Below are 23,924 nucleotides of genomic sequence, written 5' to 3'. Positions count from 1 at the left end.
GCTGGCGGGGACACAGGCAGCAGAAACTTCCGCCCCGGGAGACTGGGCAGGTGGAGAGCTGCAGGGAGCGCTGCGCTGGTCCTGCTCGTGCATGTGTAATGAGCAGGACCAGGCGCAGTAAATATCTATTGAGCAGCTCCCCGCCCCGTGTGACATCATCTGTAAAAAAAAAAGTAATTAAAAATTAAATATATTATGAATCCAAATAGCATGCCCCTCCACATAATAAAATTACTTTTTTTTTTATTATTTTTTTTACACCAAAAAAAAAACCCCTTTATTTTAAAAGAATACATTCCAGTTCACCTTAAAAAGATGTCGAATGCAAAATGGTGAATCACGGTGAAAATCATGGTGAAAGCAGTTCTCCATCCTAGCATTGAATATACACTCTTAGCGAATCACAGTGAAAACCCCATTGAAATACACCAGCGAATTGCAGCGAGCATGAAATGGAGATCTGGCCGGCATTCACTGTTCGTTTTCGTCGAGCAGAGAACATTGAATTGGGTGAATCACATTTTCAGTATAAAAGATTCACCGCAAGGAGTGAAAACAGCCCGATTTGCTGAAAAAAATGGTGAATCGGGAGCATTGAATACTGCCCATAGGCTGAGACAGAAATGTTATGTCCACTCACTGTGCATTTATATTGCAAATGTTAAGTGGTCCTAACTGCCTTTTGTGATTATGTATTTAGTAACATATGTGTTCTGTGTAACTGGTCACAGACACTTTTATTTGAAAGTCAAAGAAAGACGCTGCCTACTATAGCTTCCCTTAGCAGAACAGGACATTAACTTACCACAGAATTTTCTTCTACGATCCCCATGGCAGCCATGACAGTGGGGATATTCCCCTCCTCCTACCAGATTAGACAGGACTTTTTTCAGGGACCGCCCACCTTGGGTATAATAGCTCACACCTCCCTTCCCTCTGTGTCTTTTTCTCCTGTCTCCGTCTAGATAGGACAGGCAGGGCGTTATTTTATTTTGAAACAGGGCTACCTCTGAATTGGGATGGCTTCCCAGGAAGAAGGAGAGTTGCGGAGGAGTGGGGCCTCTGAGATACCTGCCTCCAGCAACTGGGCTGAGTAAGGACTGTGCTTAGCGCCAGTTACTTACTGAAACCCCCGGCAGCAATTATCATACTAGAACCCCGGTCACTGTGGGTGTATAGCGGCAGTACCTGTAAAGGTCTTGAGCGGTGAGCACCATACCGCTGGAATATGGAGCTGGCAGGAAGAACTGTCCGGCGACCGTCAGCGCGTGAAGGTATCCGGCTGGTAGCCGACGCTGCAAGCTGCCGGGTGCTGGGACGCGTGCGGCGGAAGTGCGCGTAGACGTCACTTCCGCCGGCATTGTGCACTAAGTGTGCGGCTTAAAGGTGTCCCCGGAAACGGGGACCCCATATTTTGGTTCCGCACAGCGGAATTCAGCTCTAAATACCCATAGAAAAGCTCTACTGGCTTAGGAAGGGTTAAGGCGGTACCTGATATAAACGGAGCATGGATTACAGGTGCTGAGGATTTGTACAGCAGCAGAACCATGGAGGAAAGCCAGGAGCAAACACCTTCCCACCAGCCTGACATTGCCCCTTTGAGGTAAGCCCTTTGGTTTTGGACATTAGTTTGATTTTTAGTTTGCATAATACTAGTTAGGCTTCTGCTTTGTTTCAGTGTGCCTAAATCACCTGTTCATAAAAAGAGGACAGCTAAGAAGAAATTCCTTACCTGCACCTGCATGAGTTGTGATAAAGCATTTGCCAGTTCCGATAAGAGGACTCTGTGTGAAGATTGTGACAAAATTCCACAACCTAAGGTGGACAAGTTGGACCAATCAGATGTCCTTAAAAAGCTAATGGATTGGATGCAAAAGTCGTTTGTATCCAAAGAGGATGTATCCAAAGAGGAGTTCTTGCAATCTCAGAAACCCAAAAGGTCTCGAGAGCAAGCTGGGATGCTAGCAGAAGGGGGTGGTTCTTCGGACGAGATAGAACCTTTGGAAGCAGAGAACATTGAGGAAGGAGAAATAGAGGAAGATGTGAGATCTTTCAACCTAGAATTGGTGGAAAGTGTTGAAAAGCATTTACAAATCGATGAATTACCCAGAAGTTTCAGACACCACAGCGGATCCACTTTTCGAAGATAGATCTAAGAAAGGAAAAACATTCCCTGTTCACAAAGTAGTCCGTGAGATGATCAATAAAGAGTGGGTCAACACGGATAAAAGGATGGCTGGATGGGCGAGAGTGGATAAGATGTATCCTTTCAAGGATGAGGATTTCCTGAAGTGGTGTCTAGTGGCCAAGGTCGATGCAGCGGTGGCAGAGCTGACGTCTAGAACAACCATACCGCTGGAAGATGGGGCGGCGTTTAAAGACGCTATGGAGAGGAAGATTGAAAATTCCCTTAGGAAATTGCACCAAACCTCGGCACTGTCACTTAAATCCAGCGTGGCTATCGCATCGGTGGCAAGGGCGATGAGGCTATGGTCGTCGGAGCTCCATACAGACATAAGTGAGAAGATTTCCAAGCAATATCTGTTGAGAAGTTTACAGACCATACAGAAATCTATCGAATACCTATGTGAGGCCTCTTTAGACGCGGTGTCGTTCTCGGCTAAGGCGATGGCACAAGGGGTGACGGGTAGGAGGGCTCTCTGGCTCAAGCCCTGGAGTGCGGATGCCCCGTCCAAGAATCGTCTAACTGCGCTACCCTTTGAAGGCGGCTTCTTGTTCGGCTCAAAATTGGATTCAATGATCCAGAGAATTTCTGGCGGAAAATCTGTGAGACTACCCCAGGATAGGAGGAATAGGTTTCCCATTCCTATGTCTAGCAGGCAAACCTACAGAGAGGCAAGAAGCTATCGGCCTCGGCGCCAGTACTCTCGTAGGGGGAATCCGAATATGACTCGCCAGTCCTTTCGGCAGCAATATCGGAGAGGTTCCAAGTTATGACGGTGGTTCGATGGTGAGAGTGGGAGCCCGGTTGCTTCAGTTTTCAGAAGCCTGGAAAGCATCGGTTTCAGACAGATGGGTCATCAATATTGTGGAAAGGGGCTACCAAATAGAATTCCTAAAAAGGCCTTGGAAGAACAAATTTGTCAAGTCAAGAGTTCCAGTGAAGAAACTGGAAAAGGAGACTCTCACCATGAAGATTCAACAGCTTCTACAAATCGGAGCAATAGAACATGTCCTGAAAGACCAAGTGGGTCTGGGGTATTATTCGAATCTCTTTTTAGTGGAGAAGAGTACAGGTGGTTTCAGGACCATCTTGGACCTGAGCGGATTGAATCTCTTTATCAGGAAAATAAAGTTCAAGATGGAAACTATAAGTTCTATCCTTATGGGTCTCAGGCAAGAAGATTGGTTAGCGTCTATAGACCTAAGAGACGCTTATTATCACGTTCCGGTGTTACTAGAGGACAAGAAGTTTCTCAGATTCGCACTTCTCGACCAACATTATCAGTTCACCTGCCTTCCTTTCGGGCTCAAACCATCGCCAAGAGTGTTCACAAAGGTCTTGGTGACACTTGTGGCAGAACTAAGGAAGCAGGGGGTTCAAGTCTGGCCGTACCTGGACGACCTATTGCTGGCAGGAAGATCGGTGAAGGAGGTTCAGATGAGTGTCAAGACTACGATAGAATTTCTGCAAGGGCATGGTTGGGTGATCAACCAAGAAAAGAGTCAGCTGCAGCCAACTCAGACGATCAAGTTCCTGGGTGTCCTTATAGACACGGTAAAGTTTTCAGTGAGTTTGTCGGTAGACCGCTGTCTGAAAATACAAAATCTGACACAGCTGTTATTAACAGAAGGAAAATGTTTCCTGAAGATGGCGCTACAGCTTCTAGGGATGATGGCATCATGTATACATATTATCCCATGGGCCCAGTGGTACATGAGGAAGCTACAGTGGCAGTTGCTCCCATTCATGAAGAATCAAACCCACGAGGGGTTCCAGATAGTTCTGAATGCCAAGACGAAGAATTCGTTAAGATGGTGGAGCTCTGGCTTAAGGACGAGAAGCTCCAGTCTCTCGAGTCCAGAATTTGTGGTGATGACGACCGATGCAAGTCTCCAAGGTTGGGGCACTCACCTCAGGGAAAGCTCGGTACAGGGGTCTTGGACCACAGAAGAAAGTGCAAGGTCATCGAACGTCAGAGAACTGCTCACCGTTTGGAAAGCGATCTGTTGCCTACAAGACAAGGTCCGGAATGCCAATCTAAGGATCATGTCAGACAATATGACAGTAGTGGCACATATAAACCACCAAGGGGGTACAAGGAGTTTACCTGTACTGAGAGTGTTGAAAAAGATCATGTTGTGGGCAGTGAGCAATCTGCAGTCAATCTCGGCCGTGTACATTCCGGGCCCAGAGAATACGGTAGCAGACTTCCTGAGTCGCAAGAGAATTCTGCCAGGGTAATGGGAGTTGGACTTGAAGATTTTCAGTCAAATAGTCGCCAGATTTGGCGAACCCGAGATAGACCTGATGGCTTCGTTCTCCAACAAGAAGGTGAGCAAATTCTGCTCGAAATCCTTTCACCCACAAGCCACGGCACTGGACACATTTTCAGTGAAGTGGGAGTTCGCTCTGGGATATGTCTTCCCGCCATTTCCCATGATCAACAGAGTTCTCAAGAAGATCAGAGAAGACCAAGTGGAAGTACTGATAGTTCTTCCATTTTGGCTGAGAAGAGCCTGGTTTACTTCAGTGATAAGAATGGCGGTGCAACCACCTTGGGTGTTGCCGGTGACACCAGACCTGCTAAAGCAGGGACCAATACGTCACCCAGAGCCAGGGAGCTTCTCGCTAAGGGCATGGCGATTGAGCGGGCGACTTTGAAGCATCATAACTTGTCTGAACAAGTGATCGAATTGTTGTTGAAAGCAAGGAAAGAAGGTTCCTCGCTCATATATTACAAGACCTGGAATAGGTTCATTTCATGGGGGAAGTTCGAGGGCCAGTTTACCGATATCTCTACGGCCAAAGTCTTGCAGTTCCTGTATGAAGGATTCGAAATGGGGCTGGCAGTAGCTACTATTAAATCACAAATTTCTGCTCTCAGTGTACTGTTGGACAGAAGATTAGCTGAAGAGAAGCTAGTAAAGAAGTTCTGCAGAGCGATCAAGGGGATACGGCCGCCAAGAAAATCTTTAGTGGCTCCTTGGGATCTGAATTTGGTGCTAAAAGCACTAATGCTACAACCGTTTGAACCCTTGGAGGATACTTCGGTAAAATACCTAACATGGAAGGTACTATTTCTGATAGCTGTAACATCAGCGAGGAGAGTGAGTGAGATTCAGGCCCTCTGGATCAAAGAACCGTACTTAGTGATCTTCCCTGACAGGGTTGTGCTGAGAACTCATCCAGACTTCATGCCAAAAGTCATATCAGCGTTCCACTTAAATCAGGAAATATCCTTGCCTAGGTTTTTCCCTGATCCGATAAATGAGGAACAGAAGGCCTATCATACGCTGGATCTGGTGAGAGCCGTTTCAGTGTATCTGGATCGTACGAAGGATTTGAGAAATTCTGATCACTTGTTCATTATCCCTGAGGGTCCGAGGAAGGGCTCGAGGGCCACAAAACAAACCATTTCAAGATGGATCGTATTCGCTTACAAAAATGAAGATAAGAGACCACCTCCAATCATCAAGGCACATTCAACCAGGGCAGTCGCCACATCGTGGGCTAGAAGGGCCAAGGCGTCAGTATCGGAGATCTGTCAAGCCGCTACCTGGTCATCCGTTCATACCTTTACTAACCATTATGCCTTGAATGTGTCTACAGCCCACTTTGGGAATCATGTAATCGAAGAGGCCTTGTCCATAAGATAAGTCTCTTGAATAAATTACTATTGCATTCATATTGGCTCCCTCCCGTTTATTATACAGCTTGGGTATGTCCCACTGTCATGGCTGCCATGGGGATCGTAGAAGAAATATGCGAATTATACTCACCGATAATTCCTTTTCTTCCTAGAGATCCCATGGCAGCCACTTATTTCCCACCCTTTGTGTTAGAATTTTTTTCAGGGACGTTGGTGCGGAGACACTCGAAAGACACAGAGGGAAGGGAGGTGTGAGCTATTATACCCAAGGTGGGCGGTCCCTGAAAAAAGTCCTGTCTAATCTGGTAGGAGGAGGGGAATATCCCCACTGTCATGGCTGCCATGGGATCTCTAGGAAGAAAAGGAATTATCGGTGAGTATAATTCGCATATTTATTCATATTGTTTATGTAGGTCTGACTACAAGAACATACTCTATGGCATGGTAATTGGTTAAGACAGTAGACCAGAGGTTCCCAAACGCGGTCCTCAAGGCACCCCAACGGTCCAGGTTTTAGGTCTATCCATAGCTCAGCACAGATGGTAAAATCAGACTGACTGAGCTACTAATTAAGTCACCTGTGGCCAAGCTTGAATAAAATTAATACCTGGACCGGGGTGCCTTGAGAACCGTGTTTGGGAACCTCTGTACTAGAATGATAATCATTGAGTTTCTGCAGTTAGAAAAATAATATCTATTTAGTGTGGTGGTGGAGGGGGGGGGGGGGTTGAGTGTAACACATTTTGTCAGTTGTGTACTAATTTATGAGATCTCTCCCATTAATGTTAACTGAATGTAACTGCTACAGTATAAGCACATTAAGGGGGGTATTCAATGTCAGGGCCACGGCAGTCGAGCTTGCTCGACCGCCGTGACCCAGTCCCGTTCTCGGTCAGCTCGACCGAGAACACGCAGGCGGGATTCAATGTCCCGCCTGCCGGGGAGCGAAAAGGGGGCGTGGCCGCGAGTTGCGGCCGGGAAGAGGCGAGCTGCAGCCGGCAGCTCGTCACTTCCCGGCTGTTCTCGGCAGAACGAGCCCGACAGCCTGTGATGTCGGGCTCGTTCTGCCGAGATACCCTGCTCAATGCTGTCGGGGAAGACCGCATTGAATAGGGCCCGGCGGGCATCTCCCCAATGGGAGGTGCTTGCCGGAGATTGAATATCCCCCTATGTCTTCTGTCCGTCTTGTTATGTCCCAGAAACATCACCTTAGATGTAAGGACAGTCTTTATCAAAATTATTTTTATTTACACAATTACTTATTTTAAAATGCTGTATAAATATTTTTAGAATATTTTTAAATTGCTAGCAATACTAATGAACACTGTAGATGATTTGGGTGCTGGATAGCCTTCCGACAGTCTGGCTTCCTGACTACTAAATGCCCGACAGTTAGGATCCCAGCTGACAGGCTATTCTTTCTTGTGGGGGTCATGACCCCCATAGAGGGAGAAGGGAATCTGTGGCGAGTGCGGCAAGCTCGTAAGGGGCTTCGCCGCATTCACCTCCCTGTCAGGGTACTGGCAGTCAGGAATCCGATGTCGGAAGCCTGACTGTCTGAGCCCTATACCACACCCTGATCATTTCTAGCATTAAGCCTCTTCAGGTTGGTATATTCTCCAATCAGTTAACATTCAATATAATATATTAGAAGTCCTAATAATAAGTTATTTTGGCAATACTATACACAAGTATCTGGGCAAGTTTGAAGAGTAAACCTGAAATAGCAAATGCTTTACCTGTTGCTCTGATGAGTATGAACTGTCAACATAAGTCACATTTATGGGTCAATCCTATTGTAGGCAAGGTGTGTGATGTGTCATTGGCACAGTGTTTTAAACACCAAAAGCTGCACCCAAACTTGCATCAATTTCTCACAAAATAGGATAAAAATAGAGGGCATGAATACATTTCAACAATAAGGTTTGGTGGGATGACCGTTCTCATACTCCTACTGCTGAAAATAAGCATGATCCTATTGTGAAAAACAGAGGAGATGTGACCAGTGCCATATGGACGTGTAAACTTTGCCATTGATGGCGAAAGTACAACTGGCCATCAATACCGTATAACTATGCAATGGATGACCATCAATGTTTTTACATATCGATGGTCATCTTGCTTTGAAAGATTGATTTGCGGCCAATCAAAATATTAGGGCGGAACTTCATGGTAGTTGGGGGCAGAGCTATGCTCCGTGTTCCAGCCCCTTGATGAAAAAAGAAAAACAAAACTGTTTCAGCTTGACATCGATGGTGGGAAACCTACGGCACACGCATGCAGTTATGTATGTGGCATAATGTTTCACAGCATTATAGTGTGTGGCATAATGTGTAAAGGGAATTATTTGGTTATTAGGCAGATTTTTTAGTTTTGTTATTTTAGTCTTCGGGTGGTTTATTTTGCCACGAGTAGCTCACACCCCAAAAAAGGTTGGATACCACTGCATTAGGTCAACAATGGGAGGGTCGACATTAGTTTTTCATAGGGTTTTTTTTTTGTCCCGATTGTGAACATAGTGGCTCGCTACATTCGCCATGCTTCGGGCACACTAATATATTCTCCCAATGCGCCATAGTGGATGGTGGTTATTAAATAATGCCTGTCGACACAAGTAGGTAAAAAGAAAAAAGTGAAAAACACTTCATGTTTATGCAGCAGTCTGCAATGTGAGATCATGGGCTTGATTTAGACCCATGTGCAGAAGTCACTATTCGGCAATAGTGCTTGCGGGAGCACACATGCGCAAGCCCTGAAGCTGCGATCACAGGATATCTCAGTTTCAGTGCTTGCCATGAGTGGCAACCAGGCTATGGTGATGCAACTGACTGTTTTGTGGAATCTCTCTGGACAATGCAGGCCAGACCGCACAAGGGAGGGTCTCGGCAGCTGTGTGATATCACACGCAGAAGCTGCTACCAAAAACATGGTTGGCCTGCACCTGGCTTTGCAGCTAGGCTGCGCAAATCTAACCACATCTGAAGATGGTTAGCACATCCAAATCGCAATTTAGGTGCCAAAAAGATGCAATCATTTCCTTATTTCTGCTTGCCACCTCCGGTGAGTGAGGCAAATTAGAACAGCAGCACAAACCTCCAAAATGATCAATGCTCCCACCTTCAGCCATATCTTTACCTTTTTAAAGAAGCACCTGGGTGGAAGGCAATTTATTACCGACAGTGAAGTTCAGCAAGATGCTATGTCCTTGGGCACTGATTTCTTCTATGACGAGATAGATGCCTTGGTGTACCAATGGAACAAATAATAGACAAGGAGGAGGACCTTGAATACTATTTAATATACATAGTTTAATAAATGTATTGACATGCAGGCAGGCCTGCCTACCCTTCCAGAATGTCCGGGAAGCTCCTGAAAAATTCGGTCCTCCTCCTGGACCCCCAGGAAGGTGAGCATGTCTCCCACTTGCTACCCTGAGCCCCTGCACTTCCTTCCCCTCTGACACAAATACCGGAATTCATGGTTCCGTGGACAGGGGGCAGGGCTAAAGGGACATGATTAGCATCATTTAAGCCCCACCCCCTCTTCATGGACCAACTAATTGCATTGTTTGTTTGACATGGGGGTGGGGCTTGAAAAAAAAACACTCTTATTTGGACACATTTGTTAAATCTGAAGGATTTAACCAATTTTGTCTGCTTTCTAGCATTTGGGAGTAACTGGTTACTTGTTCTTCGCACCCATACATTACCACATTGTTGTATTCACCAGACAGTTTGGACAGATAAATCTTTAGTTGAGTACCTGGCTTTACATGTTTGTTGAGTTCAGTATCTCACCCGGCAGCCTGCAACAGAGCAGGTGTGAAGAGCTCCCTTTTAAAGGCAAGTGTTGCTTGCCTCAGTTTAAGAGGGGATGAGGAGTGTATAGTATATGCTGTAAGGTCTGTACCATTAGTACAGCGGTTCTCAAACTGTGAGTCCTGACCCCAAAGTGGGTCCCGATCTTCCCAGCATGGGGTCGCAACTCCATGTTGCTGACCATCAGGCTGATGACTTTTCTAATCTCAGTCAGTGATTCAAGGAGACTGAAAAATCTGTTGAGTTGTCTATTATTGTAGACTCCTCACATAATGGTGTGCCTCCACAATGCTGCCATGTATGTAATGTCTGCGGACTACATGTGATGTGATGATCTTCTGCAGTAACTTGCTGGGGTCCCGTAATTAATTTTATTGTCTTATGGGGTCCCATAGCAAAATAGTTTGAGGACCCCTGCATTAGTATATATGGCCAATGCCAGAAAAGCTGGCCAGTAACTAGGTATTTGTTAGTCAGTAACAGAGCTGTGAACATTAAACTTGTAATAATTACTGGTCTGCGTTCACCCTGACAAAGTAAAATTATGGTGACGGGGCCCACAGTCAGTGGGGTCAGACTAGGATGTTCAGTGCTAGACACCAGCTCAGAAGACACTTGAAAAGGTTGAGGCTCTGGAGCATGACACTTTTACTTTATTTGGTTTCTAATCATTCATGACATCTAAATAGTTTATTCTGCTCTAGTATCCAAAGGAAAGTGCAAGCACATATGTGTATTAGTACTAAGAATTGATGGTTACTACCATTTAGCATCCCAGAAATAGTAGAGTCTGGTATCGGTATGTCTGGTATTGGTATATTGGGAGACTGGAGCTGAAATGTCGCCATTCCAGCGCCAGTCTCCCAGCAGTAGTCGAGGTGCTGGTATCGGTATAGTGAACACCGGTATCCTGACCCCTGGGATGCTCAATGCATTCCCTGAAAATATGAGTATATGGATAGGTGGGGCTTCACTTTTTTTTTCCGATATATTCTTCCAAAGACTTAACATCCTTTTGATTGTACCTGCTTATTTATTAAATAAATATTACGTTTCTTATAGCGCAGCAAATTCAATTGCATTTTACAATTGGTAAATGTTTTAAAACAAAACTAGGTAATTACAGACAGTCAGAGGTAGGAAGGCCCTGCTCGCAAGCTTAAGGCCCCCATACATTAGTCCGACTTGTCCTAGGGACAAGTCGGACCTGATTTCCCCTGCAGCTCCCCGGGAGGAGGAAGCACGATTAGGCACTTGATGTGCCAAGGTTTGCATATGATAAATCGCATGGATTTATCATATGCAGTCCCCGGGGAGCTGCAGGAGGAGGGAGTCGTGCGGGGGACGGCAGCGGGATGCCGGCTAATTGAGAGCCGAGCAGGGAGAGGCTACATAGGGACCCGGGCAGGAGGAAGCTGTTGCGGTGGGGTGACAGCGGGAGGCGAGCAGGGAGAACTTGATGACATGACGCTGGCTGCCGGGCAGCGCCGCAGCGGCATTAGCCGGGAGGAACAGATAACTTGGAGAAAAAAAAACGCCCATAGAGATAACTAGCAAGCCATTGATTGGCTGAGACCTCTCTCAGCCAATCGTTGATTGGCTGAGAGAGGTCCCAGCTAATCAATGGCTTGCTAGTCATCTCTATAGGCGTTTTTTTTTCTCCAAGTTATCTGTTTCTCCCGGCTCCCGCCGCTGCCCGGCAGCCAGCGTCATGTCATCAAGTTCTCCCTGCTCGCCTCCCGCTGTCACCCCACTGCAACAGCTTCCTCCAGCCCAGCGCCATATGCAGCCTCTCCCTGCTCGGCTCTCAATTAGCCGGCATCCCCCGCCCGCTGCTGTCCCCCGCACGGCTCCGGGGCTGGGCTGCACATAAGATTTGGCAAATCTTATGTGCAGCCCATCCGACCTCCCGACCCCGATCCGATGCGCACGCATCGGATCGGAGGGGATGTCTACAAGTGCGATTTGGGCCGATTTCACTGCCCGATTCATCCGAATCGGGTGACTTTGTTCCCATGTTGCATAGTGTATGGGGGCCTTTACAGTTCATAGTGATTATAAAGGATTGTTTCTAGCAATGCTATCTTTGTAGATTTTCAGCAGATGATAATGTTCTAAATCTAATTCACTCGGAAAAGCACAATCACTCTCTAATGCAGGCATTCCCAAACATAGTCCTCAGGGCACACCAACAGTGCAGGTTTTAGTGATGTCCAGGCTTCAGCACAGATGGTTTAATTAGAATCACTCAGGTGCTCATTAAGTCACCTGTGCTCAAGCCTGGAAATCACTAAAACCTGCTTTGTTGGTGTGCCTTGAGGACCGTGGTTGGGAATGCCTACTCTAATGGACAAAACCATATGCATTGCAGGTGGGGCTGATGTAACGTGCAGAAACTGGGGATCTATTACCACTAAGATGGTGGGAGGGGGGATATTGCCATTTGGTGGTATATCTATTACCATAGTTTTATTAATGAGAGTTCTTCAGGATTAAATAGACTCCTTACAGTTTACCAAAATGCTCAAAAGATCATTGAAAGTCAAGCTTTCTAGGTAATTCAAATATATCAAGACTATACCTTGGGATAAAACTTTTAATGAGGAGATTGGGTGTGTTGTGAACAGCCCCATTTCACCTCATAAGTCCAAAATGAGGTAAAAGGAATGTCGCTTTACACACAAAGCACTATATGAAAGGATGGGCAGCATACAACACAGATTACCATTATATTTTATAAACACCGATTCCTTATATAGAATTTGGTTCAATAATACACACATCTATCATATAGAAGTACTTCCCTTTTCCACATATGCCTCAGGATCTCGAGCACCTGTTTGGCCACCCCTGATCAGATGATTACTTTGAAATGAAGATTTGATTGAAGAAAAAGAAATCTTCAAAAATTAAACAATATCATCCAAAGTCTTTATAATGATAAACCTTGATGTGCAGGGATTGCTGACTTGTATGCAGTACCAATACAGTACACAATGACACTAATGGTGTGTACACACGGGTACAATCAGCATGAGATTTTGACTATATAGTCAGTCGTATGCAGATCACACAGGTTTTTTACCTTGCGATCCCGATGCGCGCTCCCGTGGCAGCACAAATTGAAACCCAGATAGACAGGGCAGCAATGACTATATAGTGCAAATCGAATGTAGATAGCAAGAATTATATGTAAATAGTACAGAGATAGCAAAGATTGTATAGCACTCTTATCTTAAATCGTTTAGCAAGGGAATCTCACACTGTGTACCCAGCATTAGGCTAAAGGTTGCATCACATGACTGGTAAATTGTAATGGTCGATGACAGCACGCATAAGAACAGGCATGTCCAAACTATGGCCCTCTAGCTGTTGTGAAACTACACATCCCAGCATGCCTTGCCCTAGTGTTAGCATTCCCTAATAGCAAAACTGTGGCAAGGTATGGTGGGACTTGGGTAGTTTCACAGCAGCTGGAGGGCCATAGTTTGGACATGCCTTCATTCGATCAAGCACTATATCAAGCACTTTTGAACTGGTGGAACGCAAAAACCCGGAACTTCCGGGTATTTGGAACGCACCGCCATCTTGGAAATCGGAATGCGCATGTGCAATCAGCGGCAGGTGCCGCAAATGGATGCAAATTATCAGGCTTATAAATACATGCCTGTGGATGAATCCTAGCTATGCCATTGAAAAAGGTGACTACCGAAACGCGTTTGGCACTAACTAGGACCTGTGGACCCTCATTGCTGGATTGCCTGGATGTTCCTTTCTGTTTCCAGAGCCTGACCTTTCCGGAGGGTCAGTGAACTGAATACCACCATCTCTAAGGACAGATCGGCGACACCTGGTTCCAGTTTTGCCTTTGGGATACCACTTATGCTTTTAAACTTGTCTTCTATATGTGAGTGTATTTTAGATTAAAAGGTGTTTTTTTTATCAATTGATCTGCACTATCGCCTGCTTTCTCTTGATTTTCCATGTATCACAATGTGGAAAGAAGAGTTGTTGTTTTGCCAGAGGGATACCTTTGAATGCTCTATAATAAACAGCTTGCTTGTGAGTGCACACCTGCATCTATATATTGCTTCATTTGCAAAACAGTCTGCACTTAATTGTGGTGTTTTTTTCTTGGCAAAATGCTTGCTTTATGGGCTGCATAAAGCCAAGTCTCTTTATACAGATTATATACACGTCGACTTGAAAACTGAGAAAACTCCTTAAAGGGACAGTATTCTTTTATTGTGTGTTTTTTTCACATGGTGTTATTGGGGAGCGCTTTACTGACTGTATACTTACTTTTCTTATTCATTCGAACAACCACAAGAAGGGAGTGAAGAACATTACCTGAGAGAGTATGCCTGTGGGTTAGCATACAGATGTTTAGCTCAAGCTGCGAGTAAGAATGAAAACACACACATGTGATAAACTGAATATTAACATATATTTAGCTACACAATATAATTTAGATAATGCAAAACGGACCATATAGCAAAAGCTTTTAAAAGCTTAAAAGGCGCATCACTTTCTCCTCAACCATTCTATATACATTTTCAAAATGGAAGTTTCTACGAAGCTTGAATTCAATTGTAGCAAAATTAAGATACATGAGAACTAGCAAACTCCTCCGATGACCTTCAGGAAGACGTGCTTTAGCTAGGAGTTGTATAAATACTGAGTAAAGTTTGTTTAAAAAAAAAAGAAAAGAAAAGAAAAAGGAGTCAAGTGAATGATAAAAGGATTTGTATAAACTTATATGTTGTTTTAGGAACTAAAGTTTTTAACAAGCTTGTGCATAATAAAATAGTGTTAACAATGGGGTGGAGATAGCTGCAGCTCCAGGCCTCCACATAAAATAGGATCGCCATCATGACAGCATGATGATCACCAGACAGACACTGGTTGGCCATAAACCAGAAGTATGACAACTGTATTCCTATTTTACACGTTTATGCAGTTTCTCTATGTTTATATATTTAGGGAGACATTTGGCTTATAGTGTATGGGTTCTGCCTGCCTACATGGCAGTAGCCTCTTCTCCTTCACTTTTCTTAATAGGCCTTTGAACATTTTCAGCTCCAGGCCCATTAGGCTCTTACCGGACCCCGAGTGTCCTGTCTGGTTGATGTAATGTAAGCAGACCAAAGTATGGTTACTAGAACTCTAAAATAGTACATAGATATACAGATCAATGTAGGGATAAGATCAAAACACGTAACATAAGTCCATGTAGATGCAGAGAGCCAACAACCAACGTTATGAAGAGGGACCAGCAGTTATCACTGCAGACATATCTCCTGCAAACAGATAAACATAAATAACCATTGTCAAAAATGTGTTTACACCTTGGCAGGTTAATTATACTTTATCGTCATAAAATGATCTTTATAAGAAGAAACAGGAGTTTTTATATATTAAACTACGAAAAATCAATCAATTAGGAGAGTGCACTGAGGTAAATCGATGTTCTATTTAATCAGTACAAATCTCATTATAATTAAAATAATACACTTAAGTATAATAATATAAAGGATATGAATAATCAAGACTTCCTGGTTTCACATTGTAATAAAATGGCCAATTTTATGTTTCTAGTGGTATGCTCTACCTCCCAAAGTTATATTTAACGTATCTTATTTTAAGATTTTAGTTAGACAGTCCCCTGGCTCTTACCCCAAGCATTCCTTTATGATGTGACATGAAATAGCCAAACGCTGATGGAGACCCAGAAGTCATGATTGTATATCCAGGTGCACAAGCATGCATGAAATTGTGTTTCTGCTGGAGACCCACAGGTCATTAGAATATATCCAGATGAACAGGCATATATACATATCTCCCAAATGGATACAAATCTTAATCGCTGTTCGCAGAGGGAGATCACTTGACTGGCTCACAATGTCTGCCCAGTCCACCAATACTCTTTTATTGTTATACTTAAGTGTTATACTTACATTGTTTTTATTGTAATTTGACTTGTACTGATTAAATACAGTAGAACATTGATTCACCTCAGTGCGCTTTCTTAATTGATTTTGTTTAATATTCCAGTTATTTTTGGGAGCAGCATAGTATTTAGAGCATGTTGGGGCAGATGTATTAAACTGCTGACAACGTTTTTTAAATAACGGGTCCCGCTTCTCCAGCATAACGTGGAGAAACGGGCACCCGTTATGGCCAGATGTATTAAACCACCCCCCCCAGCTGAAAAGGAGAGCCGTTATGTTCAGCGTTTACGGCTCTCCTTATCGGCTCCCCGCGCATGCGCACTCTCCCTCTCTCCCCCGGCCGGCTCTAACGGGCATGCGCGAGATCTCGCTAAAACCGCAAGCTCTCCAGCGCAGCCCAAGCCAGGAGCAGGGCTAGCGTTGTCCCCGCAGTGGGGGATAGGACAACGCTAGCCCGAGCGATTTAACGCCAAGGCAGCTGTTAATACATCGCCCCGGCCGCTAATCACTGGGGGGGGGGGATTACAGGGGACAGCCCCGCCAAGTGTAACTCGTTGGGCTGTCACTAGCGCTGTCACTAGCGCATGTTAGGTGCGCTAGTGATACATTGGGGAAACCTCCCCCAGGTAACATTGGGAAAAATCTCCCCCAGGTAACTAGCGTTAAGTGCGTGCATCTGCCCCGTTATTTCTATCAATTACTCCTCTATACATTTGGGTTGCTTCTGATTTTAGAGATAGATAGATAGATAGGAGACATATTTTGTTTTTTTTTAAAGAATAAAAGCTTTACAGTCACACACACACACAGCAGAACAACTGTAAGCAATGTTAAATAGGATTGTACATTTTTATATAAACTTACATGTGAAGTATCTGCTAATCGCTTTCATTCTGGCCTGCTTTCCAGCTTGTGTGTTCTCCTCTTTTGAAACCGGTGGTACAGGTGGCGGAGCTTCCAGATCATCAAGAATGTCAATATCCAGATTTCGACTGACGGCCAAATTATGCAGAATGCAGCATGCTAGGATAATCTGTGCTCCTTTCTCTGGTGAATACTGCAACACGCCTCCAGACCGATCGAGACATCGGAAACGACTTTTTAATGATCCAAAGGTTCGCTCGATGACTGAATGAGCCGTCTTGTGTGAAGCATTATATAGCTTTTCTGCCTTAGTTTTGGGATCTTTGATAGGTGTCAATAGCCACTCCGTTAAAGGATAAGCTTCATCGCCTGTGAAGTATATACAGGTTTCAGAAACATTCATAGATTTTGTTTGGAAAGTACTATTCAGTTCGCAGTGCAACGTGACATACAAATGCATTTATCAGTGTTTTAGAATTGTGGTCCTTCTTTGTATAATTAAAGAACTCTCATTTCCTGATTCTTTTCAATGGGACCATAGGTTTCATTTTACAAATGTATCCCCGACCCCGATGTTCGGGCTTTGTGCATACCCCAGGAGCGAAAAGCTTTGGTGAGTAACACAATTGCCGGGCCGTTCACTCCGGGAAAGGAGGGCCAGGGTTCGCTAGGCTGTAATTACATGCAGAATAGCAAACTGGTCTGAAATCAGGCCCTTACTGTTCTCAGTGTATTGTACAGTAGTATAAACTTTAGTAATACAGACATTATAAAATATGTCACACAATGTATAAGACACATTGGTGATAGACCGCAGAGGTATCAGAAAGAGGGTGTGGTCCCCACCTCAGTGTCACCCTGATACCCCTTTCAGACTGCACTTTTTACCCATTATTTTGCAGTTTTAAAATGGTAATTTTTGCCGTCTGAAATGTGCAGAGTGAATTTACCGGTTCTATTGAACTGGTATTTTTAAACGGTAATAAAGCAGGGTCCTACCCGTTTCAGACCCGTTTTTTTTTTTTTTAAATACTGTTTTCTATGGGTTAAAACGGGTTCAGTGTTGTGAAGGAACAAAAACTGCATTGAAATACCGTTTAAAGACATGGGGTGTGAAAGGGGTTTTAGCTGGCAGACCCGTTTTTAGAAACGTTTTAAAATACCTGGTCGAAGCCAGTTTTGTGGTCTGAAAGCAGCATTAGAGAGGTGGGCTAAAAAATGTAAGATTCTCCATAATAAATAGGAGCAAGGTGCAATGTGACTGCAACAACAAGCTCCATATTTTAAATGGTCCATAATAGAATATAATGTCTTTTTTTTTTATATAATTTTTTATTGAGGATTGAGCATAACATAAAATTTGACAGATAACAGCACCGTTTCCCTGAACATAAAATACAGTCAATAATGAACGATTTCACATATATTCAGTTTAGTGTGGTTATTACATACAATTAACCAGTTATTTTCAATTGCAGATAATTCTGGATGGACGCGACCAGGTCATATGATTCAGTTTCTGAATTATACCCCTTTTACACCGCCGAAAAATCCGGGTCAGCGGCGGGTCAGACCCGGATCCGCGGCGGTGTAAATGGGGGGTATCCGTTTCCATTTACACGGGTCCTCTACCCAGGTCCTGACCTGGGTAGAACACGGATAGGACCCGTGTAAATGTCGGTGTAAATGGTCCCGCTGCGGGTGCAGGCACCCGCAGCGGGTCCACAGCGTGCAGCGCTGGGGAAGATGTTCCCAGCTGCTGCGGGAGGAGGGGGGTCCCTGCGGCTGCTGAGGAGAGGGGGGTACCTGTCAGCCTGCTGTGCTGGGGGTACGGGGGTGCTAGGGGTACCTGTCCTGCCTGCGGTCGGATCTCAGCGGAGAAGATGATGTGCGCCGCTGCTGTATCACACACCCCCCCCCCCCCGCATCCGGCAGCCGGTCCCTGCGGCGTATGGAGTGTCAGTATCGGCGGTCCCTCCAGCGCCCATGCGCCAGAGGGACCCCCGCCACTGACACTCCATACGCCGCACGCCGCAGGGACCGTCTGCCGGGGAGGGGGGGGGGGGGGGTGGTACAGCAACGGCGCACATCATCTTCTCCGCTGAGATCCGACCGCAGACAGGACAGGTACCTTCAGCACCCCTTGCACCCCCCAGCACCCCGGTACCCCCAGGTACACCAAGCACAGCAGGCAGGACAGGTACCCTCCGGCACCCCCAGCACCTTAAAAAACAAAAAAAAAAAAAAAAAAAAAAAAACAAAAAAAAAAAAAACACTTAACCTGGGTCAGCCCTGATATATATATATATATATATATTATATTTCTATATATATATATATATATATATATATATATATATATATATATATATATATATATATATATTTTTCTATAAATATATATATAAAATATTATTTAAGGCAGGGCTGACCCTGGTTCAGTGTAAATGGTGCAGACCCAGGTCCGACCCAGGTCAAAGTGCTGTGTAAATGGGGTATAAAGCAGGGTCAGACCCTGGATACTCCAGCATTCAAAGACCAGGGTCCGACCAGGGTTTTTGGTGTAAAAGGGGTATTAGCTAGCCTGAATATCAATTGGCAGGTTTCCAATGACTATCTGAGTTTCACACCATTGTGTAGAACTAAAACACATATATTTCAGTCTTTAGTACTGTTGATAAAGAATCAATAAAGCCTTCCCAGATCTGAAAAACCTGTTCCGTCCGTTCTTCCCTCTGGAGAGAGGCTTCCACCCATTCCATGTGGAACATGTAAAAAAGTTTTGCTCTAAATAGCTGAATTGTGGGAGGCTCAGTTTGGATCCACCAGTGTAGGATTACATTTACAGGCCACCGCTGAAATAATTAGCATCATTTTTTTTTTTACTATTTGGTAAAATGATTTGGTGAATTTAATGTATAAATTAAGTAGATTGTGTTTAACTGTGATTCTTTGGTTCAGTTATGTGGCAAAGGGTAGTATTTTTATTCTTCTATTTGTACATTTTATGATTGGCAGCCACCAGCACTGGTTTTGTCCATAAATAATTGACAATAAATTATTTGAATTGGTCCTGGACCGCCAACCCGTGGCACCCCTGCAGGTGTCCTGAGGCACCCCAGGAAGCCATGGCACACAGTTTGGGAACCACTGATTTAAGCAGTATTGATGTCACTGGTTTATAATATCTGTTTATTTAAATACAGTATAGTAGAATTCTTCAACAAACAATTGTTACACTTTTTCAATTATCTGTGGCTTGTGCTCGGCACACAACTGTCATCAAACTCTATGCCCACTTGCAGCGTGAAGTTAGAACAAGTCAGTTTCATGAGAAACTAATGTCATTTTGAACTTGTCAGTATTTTGAGACGTGTCCTCATACATCTAGGTCTTAATATGATTTATTGAAAATGCTTCTTAATAACTCAATAGGACCAGGATGCACAAGGACACTGTGTGGATTCATCTGATATATTCCACTGGTGTATGACTGAGGCCCTTATTCTAGTTCACTCGAAGAGGCAAATTCCTTCCCAAATGGGTAGAACCATTTGCACTGCAGATGTAACATGTGCAGAGAGAATTAGATTTGGGTGACTTAATTTGTTTATGTGCAGGGAAAATACGAACTGCTTTATTTTTACACTGCAATATAGATCTCACTTTGAAGTAACCCCCCCTGCACAAGTTACATCTGCCCCACCTGCAGTGCACATGGTTTTGTCCATTTGAGAAGGAATTTGCCTCTGCGAGTGAACCAAAATAAGGCCCTGAGTCTGTTTATGGAGCAGGACAGAACCTGTATTGTAAAAAAACTACAGTTGTTACATTGCATCACTTCATATACAGATTCAGAGACTCAGTCCCAGAGACTTAAGGTGCAATATGTGCACACAGTGCAATATGGTCGCTGAGCAATTTTGGCTTAATATCGCTCAGCAATATATTGCTCAGTGTAGTGGCTTAATATCTCTCAGCAATATATTGCTCAGTGTATCATTTTCATCAGCGACCAGCGATTTTGGCTGAAAATTGCAAGCTATTGTCTCATTCTGTGGGAGTGCGCTCCTAGAGATTTATCTCCCACAACACAAAAAACACACTGGGGATATGGTCGCTCAGCAATAATGGCTTACAGGGCTTTCAGCTGTGTACACACGGTGCAATATATTGCTCAGTGTCCAGTTTTCATCAGCGACTCTGCCAGGGGAGCCGCAGGGGGAAACAGCTAATTCGCAGGAGCGGCCATTAGGGGGCTGAGCACGGGAGCGTGCCCCCGACATATATCGCCGCAGCACAAACAAATCACTGGCAATATGGTCGCTCAGTGACCATATTGCACTGTGTGTACACAGCTTTAGACTCACTGGCGTATTTATAACGGGTTCAGTGTGCGTGGTGCAAATGGGCCCACAAAGTCCAAGGGGTCCACACTGCACATTCTGCACCCATTTTTTTCAGTACTTCCCCCCAGAATCCTGTGTTAAAGCAGCAGCACTGCTGAAATCACTGGGAAACGGGTGTGAGTCATTTTCCTAGTGTTTCACGCATGCACAGTAGGAAAACTGGGAAAATGACCAGTGCCATTTTCCCAGAGAAATGCACACTAGAATCTGGGACAGTACACGGGGCATCCGCCTCTCTTAAGATGCCTCTGTTCAGACTTATACAAACAACATTGCGATTACGACACATTTTTATTCCAAAAAAAAAAAAAAAGATGCCCATCGATAGAAGATTCTCACGTGATCTGGCTTGCCCAAAGGGGGCTGTTTATTGTGACTGCAGCAAAGATGTATGAGGACATATCTGTACCTCTTTCATTTATATTAAAATTTCCAAAACCATCAATAGATATAATACACATTAAAGCCCCACACACTATGCAATTTTTTTTAAAGCTATTGCTCAGAAGGTCCTTCTAATTGAGGTCTTAAAAAAAAAAAAAAAAAGGAACGCACTACTTGGTTAAACAGTCGCTAGTAAGTATGGCACTTACGTAAGTCCTATTTTGAGAGTTAAACAAAATAATCCGTTAAAATCCACAATGATACAAAATAGAGACGATTACAGTCCAACCCATTACTCACACAGATTTATCAAAGCTTGGAGAGAGATAAAATACCAACCAGCTCCTAACTGCCATCTCATAGCCTGCATTTGAAAATGACAAAGATGATTTGATAAATATCTCACTTAATGGCAGAGAGGATAAAACATTCTCCTAGGTATGTGAACAAGTGGTGAAGGAACTGGATAGTTCATCACATTTCCCAAAGGAATCTCTAATTCCCAACCCTCCCAGTGCAGAATTTGTTTGCCAGAAGTCCTGGCTTTATGCAAGTTCCAAAATCCTGCTGAGCACAGTAACCCCAGTCGCAGTGCCGTTATTGTCAAGGAAGAGGGACTACGAACGGTTTGGTGATAAAGGAAAATCTCTAAGAATATGGGCATCATTAACATCCAATGGAAATTTCAAAAGAGCCAACAGTATTGATTAAAAAAAGGGAAAACTGTACATTTTAAAAATCAGTTCTACTTACCCAATATCCAACCCTTTGGAATATTTCCAGAAGTCAGAATTGTATGTAGACTTGAGTGTCTTAGGATATAGGAGTCATGAGTGGAGCCAGGATAGCCAGCAACCAAGTTGAGAATCCTCATATCGGGGCCACATACCATTTGGACATTTAATGAATGGAAATTCTTACTGTTTCTGTAAATATCTTCTGTCGGGGGTGATAGAGCAACATGAGTACAGTCAATTATCCCCATTATATTAGGAAAAGATGACATTTTATAAAAGCCATCTTTTATTGTTTGTATTGCGGCTTTATCTGATGGGAAAACAATATACTGTGGAGTTAATTTATTTATGGCCTTTAGAACCTGTGTCAGGTGCCTGCTGAAACTGGGCTGGGATATGCCAGACAGAGCGGACACTGTACCCTGAAAAGATGCAGAGGAAAAGTAATGGAGAGCACTTAGTAACTTTACCATTCCTGGAACAGCATGATTTCGTTCACAATTTGGCTCTATATCTTGCTGTATCTGTTCATATAACTCCAGTATAACTTCAGTGCTAAAGCGATACCTAGATCTAACTTCTTCCTCGTTTAATCCAAAAAGAGATATTCTTGGTCTAAAGATGCGTTCTCTATGTTTTTGGTTTGGATTTGAATCTTGCTGCAATAGATCTTGTTCTTCCTCTTTTTCATGAATATGGAACATGGCACGGAGCTCCATAACTGGGCTGAGAAAAAAAACAAAAACATAAGGAAAAAATAAAACATAAAACACATTCGCTAATAATTAACAGGAGTAAGCAGCATTATTAACCGTCAAAGTTTCCAGAATTACTTTTATTTAACAAAATAAACGTATGAAAAAAACTTTTTCGGTAAATGAGATGGATACCTGAGCAAAGTGAATTATCAGCCAACAGGCTTGGCAGCTGCCAGGTGCTTCTGACCAAACAGGGATCACCCTTCACATGACCCCATCTTCCATCGGAATCGGTACATCTGTCAGACCACACTTAGGTCGACAGTCATTAGGTTGACCCCGGAAGGTCGACTGGCCCCAAGGTCGACAGGGATAAAGGTCGACATGGGTTTAGGTCGACATGGGTTTAGGTCGACATGAGTTTTTCACTGTTTTTTGACCCAAATGTCGACATGGACACAGTTGGAGTTGAACCGCAGCCCCTCGCATCTTTTGCTTGCTATGCTTCGGGTACGGTGCCTCGCTACGCTTGGCACACTATGGCATGAAATACCGCCTGCCTAATGATTGTCGACCTAAACCCATGTCGACCTTGAACCCTGTCGACCTTCCGGGGTCGACCTAAGTGTGGTCTGACAGATGACCGTTTCCCCTTCCATCATGCCTGCCTGACACTGCCTAGCATCCCGGATTATGCATTAGAAAATGCATTTAGACTCATTGTTTACTGCATAATCAATAATGCAAATAAACTAATGGCTTCACTGAAAATCATCACAGTCCTTTTTTTATATTTTTAAACATATGACAACAGGCAAGTACGTGGACATAGTTGTAAACATTTAATTTGTGCCCAAAAAGGTCAAATATAACAATGCCTGATTTTGACGGGATGCGGTTAATTTGCCGGCGGTCGGAATCCCGACACTGGAATCCCGACCGCCGAAATCCCGAAACTTTCACCCTCCGTGGGTGTCCACGACACCCATAGAGGGAGAATAAAATAGCGTGCCGAGCGTAGCGAGGCACCGGGCCCGCTGCGTGGCGAGCCCGCAAGGGGGGTGATCCATGTCCCCCCCTTGTCGGGATTTCGGCGGTCGGGATTCCAGTGTCGGGATTCCGACCGCCGGGAAATCGTATCGGATCCGATTTTGACAGATGTCAAAATATACTGTAGGACCACTTTAAAAAAAAAAATCCTTGACAATATTGTTACATGAATGAATGCC

Source organism: Crinia signifera, chromosome 1 (genome assembly GCF_055691185.1).
Source record: "Crinia signifera chromosome 1, ASM5569118v1, whole genome shotgun sequence".
NCBI lineage: Eukaryota > Metazoa > Chordata > Amphibia > Anura > Myobatrachidae > Crinia > Crinia signifera.
The sequence above is the reverse complement of the archived record's forward strand: the minus strand, read 5'-3'. Positions refer to the sequence as shown.